Here is a 22011-nt window from a genome sequence, read left to right on the forward strand (position 1 = left end):
AGTCATCAGTCTGGAAGACAGAATAGTGGGAATCATCCAATTGGAAAAGAAAAAAGACTTTTAAAAAATGATAGAGTAAGGGATCTCTGGGAAAACATCAAGCATACTAATGTTCACATTATAGGGGTCCCAGAAGGAGAAGAGAGAGACAGAAAGGGACAAAAGACCTATTTGAAGAAATAACGGCTGAAGATTTCTTTAAACTGGGGAAGGAAACACATCCGAGTCCAGGAATCTCAGAATCCCAAATGAAAAGAACCAAAAGACCCACATAAAGACATATTATAAGTGAAAAGTCAAAAGTTAAAGATAAAGAGAGAATCTTAAAAGCAGTAAGAGAAAAACAACTAGTTACATACAGGGGACCACCCAAAAGACTATCAGCTAATTTTCAGTAGAGACTTTATAGTTGGAAAGGACTGGAATGATATGTTCGAAGTGCTGAAAGGAAAAACCTACAATCAAGAGTACTCTACCTACCAAAGTTATGATTCAGATTTGAAAGAGAGATTTAGAGTTCCACCTGACCTGCCTCTTGAGAAACCTGTATGCAGGTCAGGAAGCAACAGTTAGAACTGGACATGGAACAACAGACTGGTTCCAAATAGGAAAAGGGGTACGTCAAGGCTGTATATTGTCACTCTGCTTATTTAACTTATATGCAGAGTACATCATGAGAAACGCTGGGCTGGAGGAAGCACAGGCTGGAATCAAGATTGTCGGGAGAAATATCAATAACCTCAGATATGCGGATGACACCACCCTTATGGCAGAAAGTGAAGAAGAACAAAAGAGCCTCTTGAGGAAGGTGAAAGAGGAGAGAGAAAAAGTTGGCTTAAAGCTCAACATTCAGAAAACGAAGATCATGGCATCTGGTCCCATCACTTCATGGCAAATAGATGGGGAAACAGTGGAAACAGCAGCTGACTTGATTTTTCTGGGCTCCAAAATCACTGCAGATGGTGACCGCAGCCATGAAATTAAAAGACGCTTACTCCTTGGAAGGAAAGTTGTGACCAACCTAGAGAGCATATTAAAAAGCATACACATTACTTTGCCAACAAAGGTCCATCTAGTCAAGGCTATGGTTTTTCCTGTGGTCATGTATGGATGTGAGAGTTGGACTATAAAGAAAGCCGAGTGCCAAAGAATTGATGCTTTTGAACTGTGGTGTTGGAGAAGACTCTTGAGAGTCCCTTGGACAGCAAGGAGATCCAACCAGCCCATCCTAAGGGAAATCAGTCCTGAATATTCATTGGAAGGACTGATGCTAAAGCTGAAACTCCAATACTTTGGCCACCTGTGCGAAGAGCTGACTCATTTGAAAAGACCCTGATGCTGGGAAAGATTGAGGGCAGGAGGAGAAGGGGACGACAGAGGATGAGATGGCTGGCTGGCATCACTGACTCAATGGACATGGGTTTGGGTGAACTCCAGGAGTTGGTGATGGACAGGGAGGCCTGGCGTGCTGTGGTTCATGGGGTCACAAAGAGTTGGACACGACTGAGTGACTGAACTGAACTGAACTGAGATGAGCAAAAGCTAAAGGAGTTCATCACAACTAAACTGGTCTTATAAAAAAAATGTTAAAGGGACATCTTTAAACAGAAAAGTAAGGTCAAAATTAGAAACAAAGTTATAAAAGGAAAAAACTCATCACAAAGGAGGGCATTACAAAGTGATAAAAGGATCACTCCAATAGGAGGCTATAACACTGGGAAATACCTATGCACCCAACACAGGAGCAGCTGAGTACAAATATTAACAGACATAAAGGGAGGAATAGACAGCAGCACAATAATAGTAGAGAATTTTAGCACTCTACTTATATCAAAGGACAGATCACCCAGATGGAGTATCAATAAGGAAACATTGGCCTTCAGTGGCATATTATACCAGATGAATTGGACAGATATCTATAGAACATCCCACCAGAAAACAATAAAACACACGTTCTTTTCAAGCGCACAGGGAACATTTTCCAGGACAGGTCACATGATAGGCTACAAAACAAGTTCTGATGAATTTAAGAAGATTGAAATCACATCAAGAATCTTTTGTGACCACAATGTTACGAGGCTAGAAATCAACTACAAGGAAAAAAATGCAACATCCTCCCCGCCCCTCCAGTACATGTAGGCTAAACAACATACTTCTGAACAACCAATGGATCAACAAAAATCTAAAGGAAATAAAAAAATGCCTTGAGACTCATAAAAATGGAAACACAATGTTCCAAAATTTATGGGACACAGAAAAAGCAGCTCCAAGAGGGAGGCGGGTTTATAGTGATACAGATCTCCAACAGGAAACAAGAAATTTTCAAATAAACCATCTAACCTTACGCCTAAAAGAAGTAGGAAAAAAAGAATAAACAAAGCCTGAAGTTAACAGACAGAAGGAAATAATAAAGATCAGAATGGAAATAAATGAAATAGAGACTAAAAAGAAAATAAAAGACCACCAGATAAACAAAATTGATAAACCCTTTATCTAGACTTATCAAGGAAGAAGAGAAAGTGCTCTAATAAATAAAATCCACAATGAAAAGGAAATTATAACTGACACCAAGAAATATGAAGGATTATAAGAGGGTTAATACAAACAATTATACCCCAACGAATTGGAAAATCTAGAAGAAATGGATAAATTCTTAGAAACATGCACTCTTCCAAGACTGAAGCAGGAAGAATTAGAAAATCTGAACAGAGTGACCTCTAGTAATGAAACTGAATCAGTAAGTAAAAAATTCCAAAAAAACAAAGGCCAAGGACAAGATGGCTTTACATGTGAATTCTACCAAACTTGTAAAGAATTAACACCTATTCTTTTTTCAAACTACAGTTGACCCTTGAACAATGCAGGTTCAACTGCATGGGTCCACTTATACGAAGGTATTTTTCAATAGTAAATACTACAGTACTATATGGATTGTGGTTGATTGAATCCACAAACGTGAAGAGCCTGGATATGGAGGGCTGATTCTAAGTTATATGTGAATTAATATGCACATTTTCCAAGGGTCAACTGTATTTAAAAAAACTGAAGATGAAGGAATGCTTCCAAATTCATTCTATGAGGCCAACATCACACTGATACCAAAGATAGATACTACCAAAAAAAATTACAATCCAAAATTCCTGATGAACATATAGGCAAAAATCCTCAATAAAATATTAATCAATCAACTTCAACAGTACAGTAAAAGAATTATACACTATCAATAAGTAGGATTTATTCCAAAGATGCAAGAATGGTTCAATATTCACAAATCAATCATTGTGATATCCATATTAACAAAAAAGGATAAAATCCATACTGTAGGTGGATTCTTGATCATCTGAGCCACCAGAGAAGCCCATAAAACCCACATGATCATCTCACTAGAGGCAGAAAAATCATTTGACAAAATTCAACACCCATTTACAATAAAAATTCTCAACAAAGTGGGTATAGAGAGACCATACCTCAGCATAAAAAAGGCCATATACACAAATCTATAGCTAATATCATACTCACCAGTGAAAAGCTAAAATCTTTTTTTCTGAGATCATGAACAAGACAAGAAAACCAATTCTTTTCACTTTTATTCAACATAGCATTGGAAGACTTAACAAAGGCAATCAGACCACCAAAAAAAAATAAAAAGATAAAAGGCATCCAAATTGGAAAAGAAAAAATACAACTGTCATTATACAGATGACATGATACTATATACAGAAAATCCCAAAGACTCCACACACAAAAAAACTATTAGAACTAATAAATGAATTCAGTAAACTTGTGAGATATAAAATCAATATACAGTAATCTGTTGCATTTCTATATACTCATAATGAACTGTCAGAAAGAGAAATTGAAAAATCATTCCCATTTACAATTGCATCAAAAAATAAAACACTAGGCCTTCCTGATGGTACAGTAGTTAAGAATCTGCCTGCCAATGCAGGAGACATGGATTTGATCCCTCCTCCAGGAAGATCCCACATGCCAAGGAGCAACTCAGGCTGTATGCCACAACTCCTGAGCCTGTGCTCAGCAGCTCAGCACCTAGAGCTCACAGCAGGAGAAGCCACAGCAATTACTCAGCACCTAGAGCTCACAGCAGGAGAAGCCACTGCTCAGCACCTAGAGCTCACAGCAGGAGAAGCCGCTGCTCAGCACCTAGAGCTCACAGCAGGAGAAGCCGCTGCTCAGGACCTAGAGCTCACAGCAGGAGAAGCCGCTGCTCAGCACCTAGAGCTCACAGCAGGAGAAGCCCCTGCTCAGCACCTAGAGCTCACAGCAGGAGAAGCCCCTGCTCAGCACCTAGAGCTCACAGCAGGAGAAGCCACAGCAATTACTCAGCACCTAGAGCTCACAGCAGGGGAAGCAACTGCAATTACTCAGCACCTAGAGCTCACAGCAGGAGAACCCACTGCAATTACTCAGCACCTAGAGCTCACAGCAGGAGAAGCCACAGCAATTACTCAGCACCCAGAGCTCACAGCAGGAGAAGCCACTGCTCAGCACCTAGAGCTCACAGCAGGAGAAGCCGCTGCTCAGCACCTAGAGCTCACAGCAGGAGAAGCCGCTGCTCAGCACCTAGAGCTCACAGCAGGAGAAGCCGCTGCTCAGCACCTAGAGCTCACAGCAGGAGAAGCCGCTGCTCAGCACCTAGAGCTCACAGCAGGAGAAGCCACAGCAATTACTCAGCACCTAGAGCTCACAGCAGGAGAAGCCACTGCTCAGCACCTAGAGCTCACAGCAGGAGAAGCCGCTGCAGTGAGGAGCCCACGCACCGCAACTCGGGGGTAGCCCTCATTCACTGCAACTAGAGAAAGCCCAGCCACAGCAACAAAGCCCTAGTGCAGTATAAATAAATAAATCTTTTTTAAAAAGAATAAAATACCTAGGAATGAATTTAATCAGTAAGGTAAAGAGCTGATACTTGGAAAACTATAGGACATTGATGAAGGAAATTGAAGACAACACAAATAAGTGGAAAGATACACTGTATTCATGGACTGGAAGAGTTAATACTGTTAAAACGTCCAAACTACCTAAACCAACCTACAGATTCAATGCAACCCCTATAAATATACCAATGGCCTTTTTCACAGAAGTGGGACAAATCATCTTAAAATATGCATGGAGCTATGAAAGACCCCAAATAGTCAAAGCAATCATAAGGAAGAACAACACTGAGCGTATCATACTCCCTGATTTCAAACTATACCACGAAGCTCTAATAATCAGAATTATAGCACTGGCGCAGAAACACAGCGACCTATGGGACAGAATAGACAGAAACACAGCGACCTATGGGACAGAATAGACAGAGACACAGCGACCTATGGAACAGAATAGACAGAGACACAGCGATCTATGGGACAGAATAGACAGAGACACAGCGATCTATGGGACAGAATAGACAGAGACACAGCGACCTATGGAACAGAATAGACAGAAACACAGCGACCTATGGGACAGAATAGACAGAAACACAGCGACCTATGGGACAGAATAGACAGAAACACAGCGACCTATGGGACAGAATAGACAGAAACACAGCGACCTATGGGACAGAATAGACAGAAACACAGCGACCTATGGGACAGAATAGACAGAAACACAGCGACCTATGGGACAGAATAGACAGAAACACAGCGACCTATCTATGGGACAGAATAGACAGCTCAGAACGAAACCCACATGGACACCATCAGTTAATTTACAACAAAGGAAGGAGGGGAGGAAATGGTCTCTTCAATAAATGGTGCTGAAAAATTAGACAGCTACATGCAAAAAATTTAAAAAAAGGAAAAGAAAAAAGAAACTGTACTACTATCGTACACCATACACAAAAATAAACTCAAAATGGAGTACAGACTTAAATGTACGACTTGAAACCATAGGACATATAGCCTGTATGTCTTTGACACTGGTTTTAGCAATATTATTTTGGATTTGTCTCCTCAGGCAAGGGAAACAAAAACAAAGATAAACAAATGGGAATACATCAAACTAAGAAGCTTTTGCACAACAAAGGAAACCATCAACAAATTAAAAAGGCAACCAACTGAATGGGAGAAGATATTTATAAACAATATGTCCAATAAAGGTTTAATAAGGCTAAACTATAAACAGAACTCACACAACTCAACATTGAGAAAAACAATAATTAAAAAATGGGCAGAGAACCTGAATAGACATTTTCCCAAAGAAGATATACAGATAGTCAATAGACATATGAATAGACATCACTAATCATCAAGGAAATGCAAGTCAAAACCACAAGGAGATACCACCTCACACCTGTCGGAAAGTTATTATCTATTATTTTGTTATCAAAAAGACAACAAAGTATTGGCAAGATTGCGGAGAAAACAGAACCTGTATGCACTGTTGGTGGGAACATAAATTAGTGCAGCCACTATGGAAAATAGTGTGGAGGTTCCTCAAAAAATTAAAATTAGAACTATCATATGATCCAGCAATTCTACTTCTGGGTACTTATTTGAAAAAAATGAAAACACTAATTTAAAGAGATATACGCACTTCTGCGTTCACTGCAGCACTATTAACAACAGCCAAGATATGGAAACCACCTGTGTCCATCCATACACTAATAGATAGAGGGTGATGCATGCAGTTGGCCCTTGAGAACCATGAGGATGAACTGTGTGGGTCCACTTACACAATTTTTCAATAAATAACTGCTATTACTATACAGTATACAGTTGGTGGAGTCTGTAGATTTACCTGTAGGTTGAACTGTGGATATAGAGGGCCAAATCAAAGTTATACACAGATTTTTTAAATTTACTTTTGGCTGTGCTGGGTCTTTGCTGCAGGAGCACGTCTCTTGTTCCATGAGCACGGGCTCCTCTCTAGTTGCGGGGTGCGGGATTCTCATTCTGGAGGCTTCTCTTCTCGTGGGCACAGGCTCTAGGCACGCAGGCTTTGGTGGTTGCGGCCGCAGGCTCCAGAGCACAGGACGGTTGTGGAGCACGGGCTTAGTTGCTCCTCGGCATGTGGCATCTTCCCGGAGCAGGAACTAAACCCGTGTTCCCTGCATTTGAAGGTGGATTCTTAACCACTGGACCACCATGGATTTACAACCACACAGAGGGTTGGTGTCTATAACTACTGGGGTTAATCAAGGGTTAACTGTATATACAAGGGTATATTACCATTAAAAAAAAAAAAAGGAAAACTTGCCATTTGTGACAATATGGATTCACTTAGTATTATTATAAGTGAAGTAAGTCATACAGAGAAAGACAAATATTGTATGGTTTCACTTATATGTATAATCTAAAAAAACAAAAGAAATAAACATGTACAACAAAACGGAAACTCTTAGATACGGAGAACAAACTGCTGGCGGCCAGAGGAGAGCAGGTGGGGAGCTGGGCAAAAGAAGTGAAGGGGATTAAGAGGTACAGACTGCTACTTATAAGATAAATGACTTCGGGGACTGTAATGTATGTAACAGCATAGGGGGCATAGTCAATTGTAGTAACTTTTTATGGTGGCAGATGGTTACTAGGGGGCTTCCCAGGAGGTGCTAGCAGTGGGGAAAAAAACCTGTCTGCCAATGCAAGAGATGTTAGTGATGCAGGTTTGACCCCTGGGTTGGGAAGATTCTTGGAGGAGGGCATGGCAACCCACTCCAGTACTCTTGCCTGGAGCATCACATGGACAGAGGAGCCTGGCGGGCTACAGTCCACGGGGTCTCACAGAGTCGGACGCAACTGAAGCGATGGCACGCATGCATAGTGACTAGATGTATCATGGTGATCAGTTTGTATTGCATATAAATGTCAAATCACTGTGCTGCCCACCTGAAACTAACAAGATGCTGTACGTCAACTATACTTCAGTAAAAAGGGGAGATAGTACAACTGCTGTGGAAAATAGCACTGACGTTCCTCAGAAACTTAAAAACAGAACTACCGTATGATCCAGCCATTCTACTTCTGAATTTATAGCCAAAGAATTAAACACAGGGTCTCACAGAAATATTTGTACACCATGTTCACAACAGCATTACTCACAACCACCAAAGGCAGAAGCAACCCAAGTATCTGTTGACTGATGAACAAAGTACGGTATATACGTAAGATGGAATTCTAATTTTATTTCCTTCCTTAAGTGGGAAGGAAGTTCTGTCACATGCTACAACATGGATGAAGCTTGAGGGCATTATGCTAAGTGAGGTAAGTCAGGCACAAAGAGATAAAACTTGTATGGTTCCACTCATCTGAGGTATCTAAAGTATTCAAATTCATAGAAACAGAGCAGGATACAAGGCTGGGGAAAGGGCAATGTTATTTAATGGGTAGAGAGTTTCAGTTTTGCAAGATGAAGTTCTGTTTCACAACAATGTGAGTATAGTTAACACTATTGAACTGTACACTTAAAAATGGTTAAAATAGTAAATTTGGGGTTTTTTTCTTTACCAGTTAAAAAATAGCTGGTAAACTGGTATGATGCCCCTTAACTGGCTTAACCATTCTTCTACTAGTCATTCAGATCAGAAGTCAGCAAACTGTTTCTTAAAGGACCAGATAGTAGATATTTTAGGCTTTGTTGGCCATAGTCTCTGCTGTTATAGCAGGAAAGAAGACGTAAACAATACGTCCTCTGGGGAGGCTGTGCTTCGGTGCAACAGCATCTGCAAAAGTAAGAGGAAGGCCAGCACGTGCTGAGCCTGGGTTTAGACTGTTTCTAAAATTTCTAATTTCTAATATTATAAAAATGCTGCTAATGAATGTCTTTGTGGAAAAAGTCTATATATATTATTTATATAATATATATACTTTCCTAAGTTGTTTTTTTTTTTTAATCGACTTCTGCTTCATTGACTATGCTAAAGCCTTTGACTGTGTGGATCACAACAAACTGTGGAATATTCTTAGTGAGATGGGAATACCAGACCACCTGACCTGCCTCCTGGAAAACCTGTTTGCAGGTCAAGAAGCAACAGTTAGAACCAGACATGGAACAATAGACTGGTGCCAAACTGGGCAAGGAGTACATCAAGGCTATATATTCTCACCCTGCTTACTTAACTTCTATGCAGACTACATCATGGGAAATGCAGGGCTGGATGAAGCACAAGCTGGAATCAAGACTGCTGGGAGAAATATTAACAACATCAGATATGCAGATGATACCACTTTAATGGCAGAAAGTGAAGAAGAACTAAAGAGCCTCTTGATGGAGATGAAAGAGGAGAATGAAAAAGTTGGCTTAAAACTCAACATAAAAAATGAAGATCATGGAAAATAGATGGGGAAAATATGGAAACAGTGTCAGATTTCATTTTCTTGGGCTCCAAAATCACTGTGGATGGTGACAGCAGCCACGAAATTAGAAGACGCTTACTCCTTGGAAGAATAGCTATGACAAACCTAGACAGTGATTAAAAAGCAGAGACATCACTTTTCCAACAAAAGTCCATATAGTCAAAGCTATGGTTTTCCCAGTAGATATATATGGATGTGAGAGTTGGACCATAAAGAAAGCTGAGCACCAAAGAAACGATGCTTTTGATCTGTGGTGTTTGAGAAGACTCTTGAGAGTCCCTTGGACTGCAAAGAGATCAAACCAGTCAATCCTAAAAGAAATCAACCCTGAATATTCATTGGAAGGACTGATGCTGAAGCTGAAGCTCCAATACTTTGGCCACCTGATGTGAAGAGCTGACTCATTTGAAAAGACCCTGATGCTGGGAAAGACTGAAGGCGGGAGGAGAAGGGGACCTCAGAGGATGAGATGGTTGGATGGCATCACCGACTCAATGAACATGAGTTTGAGCAAGCTCAGGGAGATAGTGAAGGACAGAGAAGCCTGGCATGCTGCAGTCTATGGGGTTACAAAGAGTCAGACATGACTTAGTGACTGAACAAGAATAACAATAGATAGATAGATAGATGAACAAAGTGTGGTATATACATAAAATGGAATTTTATTTTATTTCCTTCCTTAAGTAGGAAGGAAGTTCTGTCACATGCTAGAACATGGATGAAGCTTGAGAATATTATACTAAGTGAAATAAGCCTATATATAATAGCCTGTATATTATATATACTGTATATACAGTAATACTATGTATATATAGTAACTTTTCTTAGGAAAGTATATATATTATATGTATATTATATACTTTATTTTCTTAGGAAAGAATTCTACAAATGAAGTTAATAGAAGAAAATTACAGCTATTTCTAAGGTCCTTGATGCACACTCTTGGATACGGCTTGAAGCTGCTTTCTGATCCTGATTCAGCAACACCTTTGGACTCTGCCGAGGCAGTACCTTGAATGGAGCTCTCCTAAGTTCTAAGGCTGCGCCACCCGGTTCAGCTCCCCCACCTTGTCTCTGCCCCTCCAGGTCTGCCAGGCCCTTTACCCTCGGCCAGCATGCCATCTGCCTCCTGCTCAACCCGTCCACCGACCCGTGTGCTACCTTTTCCTTCCCAGCCCACGAGTCAGTCAGTCCTCACGTGCAGACTACACACAGGGACTTCCTCCAGCTCCTCCTGGAAACCCGTCTAAATGATGGCAAAAGGACCCTGTACCGCACAAAACCACACAGAGATGATAAAACGTGGTGGGGCTTGAACACAGAAGGATGAGTAGCCGCTGACTTGTAGATGACATGCTGAATCTGAGGCCCAGGGTGAGGAAAGGCAAGGAGCAACTCAGCCTGCGCTGAGGACTCCCACAGGCTCCGTGGCCCAGGACTTGGTGGTACCAGCTGTTTCCAGAAGTGTGGGTGCAGACGGGACTGAAAACAGAAGGACTGGGTGACAGTCACTAGAGAGTGTCTCTAACCCCATGTTCACACAGCCAGACCACTGCACGGCCCCAAGCCCGCAACAAGACTAAACGGCTAAAAACACAAGTCTCTGGATAAAGGCACAGCAGCAGCTGTGGGGACGGGGCACCGGCCTGAAGACAGCACGATGCTAGAGATTCTCACAGGGGACTGAGGGCTGAGATCCGCCCCACTCCTCGCTGGCTTGGCCCCCAGACCATGGGTAGCTAGGACGGTATCTTCTAGGCACATACTGGAAGATACTTTCTGGAGAGACCTAAAGATACAAAAACATGGGTTACATAAGGCAACAGGTGGCTTGCCATACAGAGAAGCCCACATCGTCAACTCCCCCTGATGCTCAAAGTTCTCAGCAGCTTTTTAGCTCCCCATTTTAAAATATGAACGGAAAACCAAGGATCACCACAAATCTGAGGAAAGCCTCTAACAATAAAGGTAGAGACCAAAACAGGAAAGGGAAAAAAAAAAGGAAATGGAGGGTGATGACTGGGCCTCTGAATATCCAGATAGGTTAGACATTATTTCTGAGTGTGTCTGTGAGGGTGTTTCTGGATAAAGCTAACGTTTAGGCTGAGTCGAGCAGATTGCCCTCCCCGTGTGGGTGGGCCTCACCCAGTCTGCTGAGGGCCTGTGCAGAATGAAAGCCTAAGTAAGAAAGAATTCTTTGCCTGTCTGTATCTGGGTCATTGGTCTTCTTCCGCTTTCAGACTCAGACTTGAACTTAAACATCAACAGTCTTGCTTCTCAGGCTGTCAGACACAGACTGAAATTATCCTGTCTGCTCCCCGAGGCCCCCAGCTTGAAAACTGTAGATCCTGGACTTCCCAGCCTCCATAACTGTGTAAACCAACTCCTTATAGTAAACCAACCTCTCTCTCATTTATTTTTAAATTGCCCATCTCTTTGCTTTGTCGTGAATTTCTCTATTCCCCTCCTGTTTTTTCATCTTCAATGTCAGACACTTATTTGTTTTGCTAACAATTTATATTATCCTTAATAAACCCCCCAAATCCATCCATTTGTCTGTCTGTTAAATGTCTTCACTTGTTTGAGAAGATAAAGAACATCTAACTGTGTGGATAAAATAAAATAACAAAATTATAATAAAAACACTGACCAAATAAATATTATATATTTATATAATTATAAATGTATATATTATTATACATACAACATATATTATATATAATTATATATATATTGGTTCACTTTCTCCAGAGAATCCAGACTAATACAGAGACTATACAGGGAGATAAAAACATAAACCTCACCTCTAAGGAGAAAAATTAGAATCAAAACTTATTTTTTCCCAATGAAAAATTAAATATTGAAGAATATGATTTTGTCAAATAGGGTTGAGAAAACAACAATCACAGAAAACTAACCAATCTGATCACATGGACCACAGCCTTGTCTAATTCAATGAAACTATGAGCCATGTCGTGTGGGGCCACCCAAGACAGACGGGTCATGGTGGAGAGTTCTGACAAAATGTGGTCCACTGGAGAAGGGAATGGCAAACCACTTCAGTATTCATGCCTTGAGAATGCCATGAACAGTATAAAAAGGATTGCGTTTTGGAGAGTCACAAATTATTGCAATATCTAACATTTTTGACCAACCTTCAAAGAACTGATTTTTTTCTCCTTTGGGAGACAATACTGCCCCTGTGCAGAGTGTATGCCTTAGATCAGAGAGGACATTACTTCTGTGAAATAAGACTCAGTTGCTATTTTTAAAATGGACATTGAAAGAATAATATAATAATATAATTAAAATTATAAAAGCAGAAATTTAAAAACTCAGTGAAAGGATTGTGAGCAAGATCTCCCAGAAAGCAAAATGCTGAGAAAGAGGATGGCAGAGGAGGAGAGGACAGGTTGCAAAATGATGGCATCAGTTCAGGAAGCTCGACATTTTCCTAATGAAAATTCCAGAAAGAGAGAAAACACAGATGGGGTACGTGTGTGTTTGTTTTAGTGGTAAGGAATAATTCGAGTAAATTTCCCCAAAGGACTGAAGAATATGCATTTCCAAACTCAAAGCAGCCAGGGAGAGCCAAGAGCAGCAGATGAAACCCCCTTCCAAAGCACCTCCCCAAGACTCCAGAGCACTGGGAGCAAAAAGACTGTCCTGAGACACCCATTCTCTTACTCCCGGGAGGTGTCTTCCAGCTCCCAGTCGGTAAGAATCTCAAGGGTGGACAAGGTTTTTCTAGCAGATTTGTCACAAGGATTTCGGCTCATTTAACCCAAGATGTTTTGAAAGGAGTGCTGAGGACTAGATCACTTTTTCCCTTACTGTAGAAGCAATATATGCTCATTACAGAAAACATGGACATTTCAGAAAAGTATAAAGAAGAAAAAGCATCAGCTATAATTGAAAAAAAAAATCTGAACATTTCTTTCTTTACCAGCATGGAACTTTCTTTCTCAAGCTTTATTCCTTTCATAGGAAAAAGGAGCCTCAATGTATTTATGATTATTTCTAATTAGAGTTGACTATATATTTTTGGTTTCCAAACATTCATTTTTAATCAAAGGAAAACTGCTTCACAATATTGTGTTGGCCTCTGCCACACAGCAGCGTGAGTCAGCCATAGGTGTACATGTCTCCCCTCCCTCTTGAACCCCCTCCCCCTCCCACCCCTTCCCACCCCTCTAGGTTGTTACAGAGCCCCGGTTTGAGTTCCCTGAGTCACACAGCAAGCCCCCATTGGCTACCTGTTTTACAGGCTGTGTGTGTGCGCGTCCACGTCACTCTCTCCATTCATCCCTCCCACCCTCCCCCCCGACCTGTGTCCATGAGTTCTGTCTTGCCTCTCCATTGTTGCCCTGTAAACAGGTTCATCAGGTACATCTTCCTAGATTCCATACACATGCATTTTTATAGGATATTAGTTTTTCTCTTTCTGACTTACTTCACTCTGTATAATAGGCTCTAGGTTCATCCACCTCATTAGAACTGACTCAAATGTGTTCCTTTTTGTGGCTGAGTAATATTCCATTTGGAGAAGGCAATGGCACCCCACTCCAGTACTCTTGCCTGGAAAATCCCATGGACAGAGGAGCCTGGTAGGCTGTAGTCCATGGGGTTGCTAAGAGTCAGACACGACTGAGCGACTTCGCTTTCACTTTTCACTTTCGTGCATTGGAGAAGGAAATGGCAACCCACTCCACTGTTCTTTCCTGGAGAATCCCAGGGACAGGGGAGCCTGGTGGGCTGCCCTCTATGGGGTCGCACAGAGTTGGACACGACTGAAGTGACTTAGCAGCAGCAGCAGCAGTAATATTCCATTGTGTATACACCACAGCTTCTTTATCCAGTCATCTGTCGGTGGACATCTAGGTTGCTTCCATGTCCTAGCTATTGTAAATAGTGCTGCAATGAACGTTGGGGTATACGTGCCTTTTTCGGTTTTGGTTTCCTCAGGGTATATGCCAAGTAGTGGGATTGCTGGGTCGTATGGTAGTTCTGCTGCTGTTGCTGTTAAGTCGCTTCAGTTGTGTCCGACTCTGTGCGACCCCATGGACGGCAGCCCACCAGGCTCCCCCACCCCTGGGATTCTCCAGGCAAGAACACTGGAGCGGGGTGCCATTTCCTTCTCCAACGCAGGAAAGTGAAAAGAGAAAGGGAAGTTCTACTCTCAGTCTTTTCAGGAATCTCCATACCATCTTCCATAGTGACTGTATCAACTTATATTTCAACCAACAGTCCAAGAGTTTCCCTTTTCTTCACACCCTCTCCAGCATTTATTATTTGTGCTTCTTTTTGGCCATTCTGACCAGTGTGAGGTAATATCTCTCTGTAGTTTTGATTTGCATTTCTCTAAAAAGCCTCTTGATGAAAATGAAAGGGGAGAGTGAAAAATCTGGCTTAAAGCTCAACATTCAGAAAACAAAGATCATGGCATCCGGTCCCACCACTTCATGGGAAATAGATGGGGAAACAGTGGAAACAGTGTCAGACTTTATCTTTTTGGGCTCCAAAATCACTGTACATGGTGACTGCAGCCATGAAATTAAAAGACGCTTACTCCTGGGAAGAAAAGTTATGACCAACTTAGATAGCATATCGAAAAGCAGAGACATTACTTTGCCAACAAAGGTCTGTCTAGTCAAGGCTATGGTTTTTCCAGTGGTCATGTATGGATGTGAGAGTTGGACTGTGAGCTGAGTGCCAAAGAATTGATGCTTTTGAACTGTAGTGTTGGAGAAGACTCTTGAGAGTCCCTTGGACTGCAAGGAGATCCAACCAGTCCATTCTAAAGGAGATCAGCCCTGGGTATTCTTTGGAAGGAATGATGCTAAAGCTGAAACTCCAGTACTTTGGCCACCTCATGTGAAGAGCTGACTCATTGGAAAAGACTCTGATGCTGGGAGGGATTGGGGGCAGGAGGAAAAGGGGACGACAGAGGATGAGATGGCTGGATGGCATCACTGACTTGATGGACATGAGTCTGAGTGAACTCCAGGAGATGATGATGGACAGGGAAGCCTGGCGTGCTGTGATTCATGGGGTCTCAAAGAGTCGGACACAGCTGAGTGACTGAACTGAACTGAAATGAGCCATGTTGAGCATCTTCTCATGTGTTTATTAGCCATTTGCTTGTCTTCTTTGGAGAAAAGTCTGTTTAGGTCTTTTTGCCCACTTTCTGTTGGACTGTTTTTCTGGTATTCAGTTTTATGAGCTGCTCGCATATTTTAGAAATTAATCCTTTGTTGGTTGTTTCATTCATTATTCATTTTCTCCCACTCTGAGGGTTGTCTTTTCACCTTGTTTGTAGTTTCCTAGGCTGTGCAAAAGCTAATTAGATCCCACTTGTTTATTTTTCTCTTTATTTCAATTACTTTGGGAGGTGAGTCACAGAGGATCTTGCTGTGATTCAATAGAGTTGACTGTATTTTTAGCAGTTATAATTCCTCTGGGAATTGTCTAGTTTTGATGGTCTTGATATTTTTCTCGATGTGCTTGGTAAGCTATCCTAGAGGAGCTGTGTGCCACATTCTCATCTCTACAGCCATCCCAGACCACAGCAGACGATGCTTGTGCTGTGAGCGTGTGGAAATGCTCTTTCTAAGCGATGCCAGTTGCTGCACTCGGGTTTCCGGTCGTCTTTCTTCCTGTTCCTCTTTCCTCTGGTGTCGTGGGGGTTTGGGTTCCTCTCTGTTGCCCTAGCTTAGTGAAGACATGGCCGGGGCTGCCCCTCAGCACATGCCCGCACTCTCCTCCCTTCCAACCCTGTGCTTCAGCCACAGGGACCCCACGGGGCTCTCTGTCCCGCTAGCACCTACTGAACACCATCCAATGAAATGTCACACATCGGAGGGGGGCAGACAGCAAAAATAAAGGGGAAAAAAAAAACACACAGCTGATTTTATTTTTGCTTTCGGTAGTGGAGCCTATTTAAGTTTCTGTTAAATATTTGTTCCTCAACAGCAAACTTGGTCCTGGAGTGTTTTTCTCTCTTGGTGGACATAATTTATTTCATGATTTCCCCTCCCTTAATGGATGACTGTGAAATACGGAGCCAAAGGCTGTCAAAGTTTAACTGAATAACATGGGAGGCAAACAAGGGTCCACACCACGGTTCCCTCTCTTGCTTTAAACCCAGACAATCACAAAAGCAAGTCCACAGAACCATCTGGGAATGAGGAAGAGGCCTTGCAGCCCACTTCAGAGTCCATTGCCGAAAAATGTTGTCATAAGTAGGCAACGGAGAATGAACGCTGGATAGAAGCACCCTTGCTTTCTCATCCCCACAGTGAGGCAAAAATTGATCTTATGAGCTAAACTTGACCTAGAAAACGTATTTGTAAGATTTGCCCTTCCTCTTCAAAGACAACAAAAATGGACACACTTCAAAGGCAATTAAGATCGGGCCGAGGAAGGCCAGTGGGACTATTTGGCTTCTATCGCCACCTTGTGGTGGTTCATTCAAATCCCAGGCCCTTTCAAAGGGTCCTGTAGGACCGAATATTGACAGCCTTCGTGAAGAGTGTGGATTAAGTCATTTTCTTAGGAGATAAAAACTAACAGAAATAACGAGAACTTACCTGTAACTCTACAGTAAACAAAGCACTCATTTAGTCCTGGTAGCAGTCCCATGCTTCAAGTAGCAGGATCTCAGTCCTAGAAACATGAAGGCCAAAGCTTGAAGATGCAGGCTACTTGTATGGGGCATCCTGGACTTAAACCCAGATGTTCATATTCTAAATAGCGTTAATACAATTAGAATTGTTGCATGCAGTAGACATAAAAACTCAAAAGAAATTAATAGTACCATATAGTATTGCCTATGGTATGTTGTTGTTCAGTAGCTCAGTTGTGTCCAACCCTGCAACCTCTGCAGCATGCCAGGCTTCCCTGTCCTTCACCATCTCCTGAAGTTTGCTCAGTTCAGTTCAGTTCAGTCACTCAGTCGTGTCTGACTCTTTGTGACCCCATGAACCACAGCACACCAGGCCTCCCTGTTCACCACCAACTCCTGGAGTTTGCCCAAACTCATGTCCATTGGCCGGTGATGCCAATGGCAATGCCAATCTCATCCACTGTCATCCACTTCTCCTCCTGCCCTCAATCTTGCCCAGCATCAGTGTTTTTTCAAATGAGTCAGTTCTTTGCATCAGGTGGCCAAAGTATTGGAGTTTCAGCTTCAGCATCAGTCCTTCCAAGACCACAGTTCTCCAACACCACAGTTCAAAAGCATCAATTCTTCGGCACTCAGCTTTCTTTATAGTCCACTCTCACATCCATACATGACCACTGGAAAAACCGTAGCCTTGACTAGACGGACCTTTGTTGACAAAGTAATGTCTCTGCTTTTTAACATGCTATCTGCTGCTGCTGCTGCAAAGTCGCTTCAGTCGTGTCCAACTCTGTGCAACCCCATAGACGGTAGCCCACCAGGCTTCCCCATCCCTGGGATTCTCCAGGCAAGAACACTGGAGTGGGTTGCCATTGCCTTCTTCAATGCATGAAAGTGAAAAGTGAAAGTGAAGTCACTCAGTTGTGTCCGACTCTAGCGACCCCATGGACTGCAGCCTACCAGACTCCTCCGTCCATGGGATTTTCTAGGCAAAAGTACTAGAGTGGGATGCCATTGCCTTCTCTGAATATGCTATCTAGGTTGGTCATAACTTTCCTTCCAAGGAGTAAGTGTCTTTTAATTTCACGGCTGCAGTCACCATCTGCAGTGATTTTGGAGCCCCCCCAAAATAAAGTCAGCCACTGTTTCCACATCTATTTGCCATGAAGTGATGGGACTAGATGCCATGATCTTAGTTTTCTGAATATTGAGCTCTAAGCCAACTTTTTCACTCTCTTCTTTCACTTTCATCAAGAGGCTCTTTAGTTCTTCTTCACTTTATGCCATAAGTGTGGTGTCACCTGCATATCTGAGGTTATTGATATTTCTCCCAGCAATCTTGATTCCAGCTTGTGCTTTATCCAGCCCAGCGTTTCTCATGATGTACTCTGCATATAAGTTAAATAAGCAGGGTGACAATATACAGCCTTGACGGACTCCTTTCGCAATTCGGAACCAGTCTGTTGTTCCATGTCCGGTTCTAATGTTTCCTGACCTGCATACAGGTATCTCAGGATGCAGGTCAGGGGGTCTGGCATTCCCATGTCTTTGAGAATTTTCCACAGTTTGTTGTGATCCAGTCAAACAGTCACACTGTGTGATCAAACAGATCACACAAACTGTGTGATCAGACACAGTCAAAGGCTTTAGCATAGTCAATGAAGCAGAAGTCAATGCTTTTCTGGAATTCTCTTCCTTTCTCTATGATCCAACTGATGTTGGCAATTTGTTCTCTGGTTCCTCTGCCTTTTCTAAATCCAGCCTGTACATCTGGGAGTTCTCGGTTCATGTACTGTTGAAGCCTAGCTTGGAGAATTTTGAGCATTACTTTGCTAGCATGTGAAATAAGTGCAATTGTGTGGTAGTGTGAACATTCTTTACCATTGACTTTCTTTGGGATAGGAATGAAAACTGACTTTTTCCAGTCCTGCAGCTACTGCTGAGTTTTCCAAATTTGCTGGCATATTGAGTGCAGCACTTTCACAGCATCATCTTTTAGGATTTGAAATAGCTGGAATTCTGTCAGCTCCACTAGCTTTGTTTGTAGTGATGCTTCCTAAGGCCCATTTGACTTTGCACTCCAGCACTCCTGGCTCTAGGTGAGTGATCACAGAATCATGGTTATCTGGGTCATGAAGATTTTTTTTTTATAGTTCTTCCTGTGTTCTCCTACCTCTTCTTAATATCTTCTGTTTCCGTTAGGTCCATACCATTTCTGTCCTTTATTCTTTCCATCTTTGCATGAAATGTTCCCTTGATATCTCTATTTTTTTTTTTTTGAAGAGATCTCTAGTCTCATCCATTCTATTGTTTTCCTCTATTTCTTTGCATTGATCACTTAGGAAGCCTTTCTTATCTCTCCTTGCTATTCTTTGGAACTCTGCATTCAGATGGGTATATCTTTCCTTTTCTTCTTTGCCTTTTGCTTCTCATCTATTTGTAAGGCCTTCTCAGATAACTATTTTGCCTTCCTGCATTTATCTGGGGGATGGTTTTGATCACTGTTTCATTTACAGTGTCACACACCTCTGTCCATAGTTCTTTAGGCACTCTATCAGATCTAATCCCTTGAATCTATTTGTCTCTTCCACTGGATAATCACAAGGGATTTGATTTAGGTCATACCTGAATGGTCTGGTGGTTTTCCCTACTTTCTCCAATTTAAGTCTGAATTTGGCAATAAGGAGTTCATGATCTGAGTCACAGTCAGCTCCTGGTCTTGTTTTGCTGACTGTAGAGAGTATACACTGTATATGGTATACAGTGTATGTATGCACGTAGTATAATGGGCTGCCCAGGTAGGACTAGTGGTAAAGAACCCACCTGCCAACACAGGAGACATCAAAGACGTGGATTTGATCCTTGGTTTGGGAAGACCCTCTGGAAGAGATGAAAACCTTCTCAAGTATTCTTGCCTGGAGAATCCCATGGACATGAGAGGCTGGTGAGCTATCGTCCATAGGAGCGCAAGGAGTCAAACACACTGAAGCAACTTAGCACACATGTGTAGTATAATAAATATCCTATACTATATATAGTATACACCTTACTCTAGAGGGAGATAGTACTTGTGCTATTTTCTATAGCACTATAAACCAGTATTCACTACCTTTCTGGGGCTATTTCCTGCCTGTGAAGACAAGGCAATATTGGTTGACTCTTGGCAGTCTGATTTAGCAAATGCTGTTACAGAGTTTCGCTACTAAACCAACTGTGGCCTTTTTTCCTGGGTCCTCTGGGCACCCAACCTGCACAAGTCCCTGCTTCTCTATCTGGGGTGCAGTAATGGGGGGGTCCCAGGGAGAAGGGACATGGGAACACTGAGGCAAGAGAACTGAGGCCAGCTTTTACCCTCTCTTACCCCAGTCTACGGCCCAAACCATGACACTCATTCCGTTAACAGCACCTCATTCAGTTAACTGTATCTTACAACCCATGTATAGTAAGGTGGGGTCACTGAGATTACCTGGTGCAGTGTCAGAGCTGCACGTATCCTTGGGCCAGCTTTAAACATTCCCAGTGCACAAGTTGCAGCCTTTCCCTTATGGGGCAGTAGTCTGGGGCCATCAGTGCTCCTGAGGATGGAGACAGCTCCAAGCTGTGCTTGGAGGAAACCGTGTACCTTGCTCACAGGCCGACCACCGGCAGAGGGGCCTGTTCTTAGAGCCAGGTCCTTGTCAGCCTGCTCAGCGTGCTTCAGGTCCACTCCTGGCTCCAGGGCGTGTGGTGGGCCGGGTCAGCAACCTCCAGCAGGTCTCAAGACAGTTACCCAGGCCTTACAAGGAAGAAATCTGAAGTTCTGACAGAGTAAGGCCACAGTGACTTCGATGACAACGGCCCACCCTTACCCGACCACCACTGCTCTCCAGTTCCTACTTCAAATATGCTGCCTTTATCCAGCTCAGCCATTAAAAGCCAAGTGACGCTGGTCGGAAGCAGTGGAGGAAAAGGGTGAAAGGGGCTCTGAGGAGCGGGCGTTGAGCGGCATGCCAGGGCTGAAGCAGGGTGTGGGACAAAGAGGGAAGAGCCTGGACTGGGGCAGGGGAGCCTGGGGCTGGTGGAGGTGCTCTGCTAACCAGCTGCTCTGGGGCTGGGGCTGCCCCTTGCTTAATGAGGCCTGTGAGCGCTCTCCCCTTGGTTTCTTCACAGGTTGATTTCAAAGGACAACTCTGTACTAAGCCCTCCTCAGTTTTGCTCTCAGCCAGGCTAGCCACCTTCCAGCCTTCAAAAGAAGGGGAGAGAACACACAGAGCCACACACCAGGTACAGTCAGCAGTTCCTCTTGCTTCCTGCCCGTCAAGACCCCTCCTGTCAGGGAGAGATGGCAGACAGCCGGCTCCCGGCGAGCACGCGGTCTGAGCCCACCGTGTGTCCCTCTCCTCTCCAGGAGCTCACTGCACAGAATACTTATGACTGTGTCCAGCCCCTCCCCGCGGGGGCCACCCCCTCTCAGAGGTGACAGGTTTTAGGGCCTTGGCTGGCTGCGTGGGCAGCCCAGACAATACACTCGAGACACGTTCTCATCAAGAGCTTTCTGCAAAAACGGAAACATAAAGGCTTCCAGGATCAACTCCTGTTGGCAGGCCAAAAGAACTCTGATTATACGAAGTAAAAGTTGTCACACAGGAAACAGGTTATGGACGGTCCCACAGGCCACCTCAGCACTGGGCATGGCGGTCCTGACCTCCTAGCAGCCCCCACCCCATGTCCCAGAGGAGTGCGGGGCCAGGTAACACGTGCAGGGTCTCAAGAACGAGGCAGAGGGGCATGGGGTGTTCTTGAGACGCAGCAGAAATGGAATTTGTCGACATTGGTCTTGAGGTGGCACACAAATGAACCAAAGCAGAGGAAAATGGGAAAATATGAGACAGTGGAAAAAGAGCACTCCTTCAAGCTAAAAATACATTTGGAGGTGTTATGTTGGTCTATCTGGCCTCCTTTTCCACGGGATTGTCTGACACACTGCTTGGAGGCACACTCAGGCTTGCAGGAGTGATGAATGACATGGATCTCCTCAAGTGCTCAGGGCCCTTATGCATTTCTACGTGGAATCTTACTATGTTACACCATAAAACTTTCCTTTTCAGGCACTGC

Source organism: Bubalus kerabau, chromosome 2 (assembly GCF_029407905.1).
Source record: "Bubalus kerabau isolate K-KA32 ecotype Philippines breed swamp buffalo chromosome 2, PCC_UOA_SB_1v2, whole genome shotgun sequence".
Taxonomy (NCBI): Eukaryota; Metazoa; Chordata; class Mammalia; order Artiodactyla; family Bovidae; genus Bubalus; species Bubalus kerabau.